Raw genomic sequence first — 6,663 nt, forward strand, 5'->3', positions numbered from 1 at the left:
GCTATCCACAATCATTCTTGTCTTAAACTGTCTTTATTTTGTATTTTTCCAGTTGAGTTTCCAGAGTAGAGACTGCAAAGAGACATTTTCAAAATCACAAGGCTGGGTCATGGAGGCATGTTATTTAAGCTTACGATATGAAAGACTTATTCAGAAGATGAAGATGCACTTTTTAAAATGTGTATCAATGTAGCTGTTGCCAGCTTTTGATTCAGCAATGACATGAGTACATCTCTCCAAGTGGAGCATTTTTTCCAATAACTTCACATTCTGAATGAATTTTTGATGAAAGACTGAGCAGGAGTCATTAATATTCACTCAGAACAAAAGAAGAGCTTTACTAATGTCAACTCTCACTCCATTTTTCTCTTTAGTCCAAAAACGTCCATCATTCTGAACACTTATTCCACCGGACAGCCCAGAGTAAATGCAAAACAAATTCTTCATGCTGATATGTTTTGAACAAACATTTCTTAGTTATTTCAAAAGACAAAGCTTTTTTTTTTTTTTTTAATTTATTAAATGAAAGATCAGGACACCTAACCTAGGTGTCCTGAAAGGAGGTGATGGGAAACTGAGACCATGTGGAAAACCACAGGGCTGTCCGATTAAAACCAAGGTGTACATTCTGATTGGTTCTTCAAATGAGTGACATGGAGGATGAAATTTCTGCATCCTTATGAGTCTTAAGTACTGGCAGACAATATTTAGCATACTTTGACTCAAAACCTATGCATTCTCTTCTATAACGAGCAAAGACATGAAAACCTTTTGTCTTTTTCTGTTTAGATTTGAATTAAGACAAATAATGTGTATTTCAGTATATAACAGGTGATAGAAGAACATTGTTCCATCCCAAATTGTTTTTTCCCATGGATGGAGAATATATGACTAGACATTTCCCATACCAATGAGTACATTTACTGGTTTTGGCAGGGTATCATCTGCAATTCAGGGTGTAATAAACTAAACCATACTGTGGATAATACATCCTGGAAAAGAAGGAAACCTGGGTTTTAGCTGTAAACTGAGACTTACTTAATGAGCTCATCTTCTATTTATACCTAATTGATTTTAAAGTTTAGCTAATTTAGCCTTTTTTTCCAAGCTCTCCCCAGCTCAAAAAAAAAAAAAAAGAAAACCAATTTTTGGACTCTGGAATACCTATATTGATTGTATTGGTAATCAATACATATCACCTACTGTACCTCTTTACAGTTTGCGTCATCTTAAGGTGTTCTAAAATTAAGGATTATCTTGATTATCTCAATAAGAGGAGACAAGAAACCTTAGATAAAAGGACTAAATCATATTAAACAGATACTTTCTGAACTTAAACAGAACTTTCTGAAGTCTTGTGTTCTTCAGGTTACTGTGATCTGAGTGTGAGCTGTTTCAAAGCTTGCATGAAGCTAGCCTGCTAATAATGAGAATTATTTTTCACAGAAAAGATTATTTTTTAATGAATTCTTGAAAGCATTTATCTTCAATTTATGACAGTCTGTGAATAGGTCAGGTAATGTTAAACTACAGACTGAATTTGTGATAAACTTTAATATTAACACTATCTTTGCATTGTACAAGTAAATATTTATGTTTTTGACTAAAATAGAGATATTGAAATACGGAGAACAACTAAGCTATTGTTTCTTCAAACATAATGATACAGTTGCATAGCCAATTACGGTATTTACATTGCTTGGGAATACTTATATAGTGGGTGCTGAGCACCTGTAATATTTTCTACTAGTTATGGATTCTGCCATTTTCATACATGAGAATAGTAAATGACAGAGAATTTAATGTATATTTGGTTTTAAACGTAACTCTGATTTGGCAGAACTGGACCCTTAGGGATTAATTTTGTGTGGTCCTTATTAATGGAAAGATTATGGCTGTCTACATGGCATTAAAACTGATGTTGGTGAGTTTTTTTAGAACATGGTGCGTGTTTAGTTTTAAAGACTCCTGTCTTCCTGTTGTGGCTAGAATACAAGGGATGAGTAGTGGATTACAATACATCTTTAATTTCAGTCTCTAGAAGAATGAATTATAATTTGTAGGGGAGGGAAAAATCTATGAGGAAGGTCCATATTCTTGCATTGCCTGGAAGTAATTTTACACTAGAGGCAATGAATTACAGCAGAAATTCTGCTTTTCAAATAAAAGCAAAGCAGTGAAGACTGATAGGCTTGAGCAGGAAGTAGAACCGAACCAAATTTTATGTAACAAACTTGATTTTGATTAAATTGGGCAAATTGCAGATTCATTTAGGTTTCTACATATGGGCAAAATTCACTTATCTGCTTGCATAACTTATATCTGTACATCTATTAAGTTATAGCCATTTTTGCTGTTAAAATGCAAATAGAAGCAGCCTTCAAAGAAAAAGCTAATTGAAGTTTATGAAGGTAAATTTTAATATTTGTTTGATTCAAGACGAGACCGGGAATATGTCTTTCAGAATCATTAAACCTGAGTGCTGACTTAGTATTCTCTCTATTTTACTTATCTTTTTTGAGTCTTATGTTTATATGTAAGGATTTTTTTAAAATTCTATGAGATTCAGGAGTTTTGTCCTTAAAGTGGCCCTATGCTTCTTAAAAATTGTGTCTCAGAAATTAAGGGTTTCTTCCAGAGGGGAGTCTCACTGATCTGGATTTGGTCTTGACAAAATGTTAATTATTAATTTTCCTTTTCAAGATTGTTAGATGTTTCATTTAAGGCAGTTTGTGTTGCCTTCCTGAAAGCAGCTAACTACTATATAAATCTTTCATTTGGCAAATGACTGCTTTTATTTTAATTTTTTTTTGTCTAGCAAAGTTCATGAGCACCTAACGTACGCTTTTTAAATTTTAGTCTTTCAATTTGACTTTAAATGCTGATAGTCTGGTAAGTGATATCTTCATCTACCTCTGTGTCATTATGAAGTTATCCAAATACTATGCAGAAAAACTACTGAGGCCAGTCCACTGGTCCATCATTGTAAGAGTTTTGATATTAAAAAGATTCCATCTGCAGTTATGTTTTAAGATAATGTCTGGTAATATGACTTCTTAAATTAAGATTGCGGTATCTACAAAAGATTTGCCCGCTGAGGTGAGACTTGCACAGAATGTCATTTTCAGAACTCTGTCTCATGACATGTATGAACAGAGAGTAGAGTCTGAGATTTGTTACAGCATCGTGCAGGTATTCAGCACATTCTCTCCAAATGGTTCCTCATCTGCCCATTGCCTATATCCCATGAGAACACCACATGCAAAGCCTTTAGATGTAATTTGGAGCCTGCCTTGGCAACTGCAGTGTATGTGTCACAAACATGGTTGCTCAGAAAGGGTTTAGAGAGGGGAAGGCTGATGACCATTTTCCTGTTAGCTCAGGTGTGATGGCATTCCTCTAGGAAGTGATAGATACTGCTTCCAGTCCAATGGGTGTTTGAACCCACAGCTGAGTGGCCTAATCCAGACTGTGATGGGGGTCCTGACAGGCATTTTGCTGAAGCTGTACCATGGTGTAGACAAGAACAGAAGGTTCATGGGCCAGAGAAGGATTTCGGGAGGGAGCAGGGCTCTCTGGCTGAGTCCTGTGGTTATCACGCAGTAGGGACAGGGTGGCTGGGTTCTGGCTTCTGCTCCAAAGCCTGTTAGTATGTTTAATGATGGTGAAACAATAAGATTAAACTCATTATTAGCCTTGCAGACAACATGAGATTAAGATGACTTGTGCTCTGAGATTATATTTTTATGTTAGTTTGCTTTTTAGCTGTAGAAAGTTCTGACATCTTAAAAAATCCCTGTGGGTAGCATTAGTCAAATACTGTGCTGTACGGGGTGTTAATATCCTAGGATTTAAATATAAACTTGGGGAAGCTGAGTCTGACATATTTTGAATGTCCTCACAGAGCATATTATAGCTGCATCATCTTCTTGCAAAAAGATGGTTTAAAGAAATGAAAAGGAAGTGAAGTGTGTACTTACTTTTGGGGCTGTAGAATAGCATCCATATATGTAAGATCAGGCACTTCCCACCCCCAGGGTTTGCAGTTTTATATTACCGATTATTGTTATTGCGTACAGTTTTCTGATGAGATTGAGAAATTTCTTTAGCTGTAGTGTAAAGCTGCCAAAATATATTTACTGCAGACCTGCCAGCGATTATAATTCTTCCAGAGGCAGCCTTGGGCTTTGGAGGTTTTTTTTTGCTGAAAGGCAGGCTCAGACTTCCCATGAGATCATCAGAGAGATAAAAAGACTAAAAGCTCTTCAAAGCTAGGCCTTAGGCCCTAACATAAATTAATTTTCTGGTGATGGTTTATGTATGTAAAAAAAAAAAAATTTACAAAAATGCAATTTAAATAGAACTTTACCCAACTAGACTTGGAGTTAACTTTTTAATATCACCCATTCTTTTGAATTCAACATAAAAACAATATAACTTTAATTTAGATTTCAGAAGGTGAGCAAGGAACACGGTATTTTCTCTCTCCTTCTATATGCCAGGTTTCAGAGATGTTATCTTGCTTTTTTCATGCCAAATAGTTGCTACCCGTAACTCAATAGGCATTGAAATTAATTTGCATAACAAGTAACTACACTGTTATTCTAACTCTATGCTGCGTGTTAACCCAGTCGTTTATAATTTAGTATAAGGTCCTAAATGAAAGACTGCCCTGTGTTCTGTTCTCCTCCCACTTTTTCCTTTCTTATTTTTTGAGTTATATTAACACTAAAATTTGTTTAACAGATAGCAAAATGTTCTAGAAAAAAACCATCTTCAATGCTGTAAGCAGAGTATTGTAAGTTAAGAGTTAGTTTATGCTGGAAATGACTTAACAGAAATATCACTGAAAAAGAGCCAACAAAAATGCCGCTGAGAAGCTCTAGGGTATCAGCATTAAAACTGTAGGGCAGGGAGTCAAGAAATCTTGATTCATCACAGGCTTTCATTTTTACTGTGGAGATGCTGCTTTACTTCATGGCCCCTTGTTTCCACCTTGTAAAACAGAATTATAGGATGATCATATATCTTCAGGTATATAGCAAGGAGCAGTTCTATAGAGTAGTTGTTTATCTTGCTCTGAATTCTCTTTGCAAAATTCCAGATGTTCAAAGGAGACTTAAGAATAGCTTGTTCCCCAAATCAGATCTGCTACACCTCCCAAACCTCTGGGTGTACTGTGATTGTCAAGTAGCAGTGAGTCAGCAGTATGATCAGGAGCAGGCTTTTCAGTCAGGCTTAATTAGAGCTACCCATGGCTGTTCTTACTTAAGCCTGACTCAGCCTCGTCCTCAAATGCCCAAGGACAGGGAGAGGTCTTGGCTTGCTCTGTGTCAGTATCCTGCATCAAAGGCTTTAGCTCTGTATTTATAAAATTCTTTAAAACCTTATCCATAAGAAACTGTATGAATATAAGGTAGTTATTTTTCTTTAATGTTATTAACAGCAACAAGTAATCATGCCCGAAGGTGGTATTTCTGGATAATTTGTTGTGTACAAAACATTGCTATATTACTTCTTTTGCCTTCCTCTTCTCAGAAGGTACTTGCTGCATTATTTCATGTGGTGCAGGCATTAGCTTTCCTTGATTTGAAGAACTGTGATTCAGTGTGCTTTTAATGTAGTAATTTAGATGTACTGTGTTATGTGAAGAGCACTGTAAGGCTAAATTTTTATTATAAATTTATAGGAACTATTTTTTCCTATAGTAAAATGTGAGAACTGACATTTTAATAAGTATTATGAGGGTACTTTATGGATTGAGAAGTACGCCCACCTAGAAGTACCAGCATTGAGATAACTGCAAGCTTAAGTTCCCCTGATGTCATTGGAATTGTGTGTTTTCAAGGGTAACCAGGTCTCAGGAATGACTAGGAAGTAGCTGGAGGAAGAAATGCCAGTTTTGTGTCCGCTACTGTTTTGAAGAAAGCAATTCAGACTAGAAGTATGGTGATGCTCTAATGTGAAAGCAAATTATGTAACTGATAAAGCAGAACTGCTTTATATATTTTTTCTTATTTTTTGTGAATGATGGAGCAAAATTAAGCCAATTTTAAAATAAATTTGCACTGTTTCTTGAGGAAATGCTACATCAGCTTTTATTTGGTACATACAAAAGAGATTTCCGTGGGGCCAAAAAATTCCAAAGCTGAAATTTTGCAGCTAATGTATGGACAATGACTAAACTAAAAGGTAATGTTTTATGTAACAACTTAAAAGACTAAAAAAATCAGATAATGAATCATTTTCATCTACTTCAGATATTCAATTAAATCCTTTAAAAATATGATGTGCATTTCTCTGAATATAAAAATACGTTACTAAATGCAAGTTGACATTTCTAAATTAGGTGCTTACCACTTCATCAATGATATAAGCAGAAATGTATTTTTCAGTGGATGATAGAAGAAGATGTTTTTATCATCTTGTCACTGTTGTCATGGAAACTTGTGTCTATCATTGTTAAACAGAGTGTACGTAAGGATCTAACATTTCTGTGACTTCTTATTGCTGGCTATTGTATTTTTAGTGTATTTTCTTCAACACTGTAGTCAATGCTTAAGAAATTGTAAGTTGCTCTCCTGAATTACAACCGTGAACTCAATTACAAGATTAGGCTGTTCAGAGAGCCCTTAGTATAGGGTTCTTTGCTATAAGGTTATT

Source organism: Phalacrocorax aristotelis, chromosome 2 (genome assembly GCF_949628215.1).
Source record: "Phalacrocorax aristotelis chromosome 2, bGulAri2.1, whole genome shotgun sequence".
NCBI classification, from domain to species: Eukaryota; Metazoa; Chordata; class Aves; order Suliformes; family Phalacrocoracidae; genus Phalacrocorax; species Phalacrocorax aristotelis.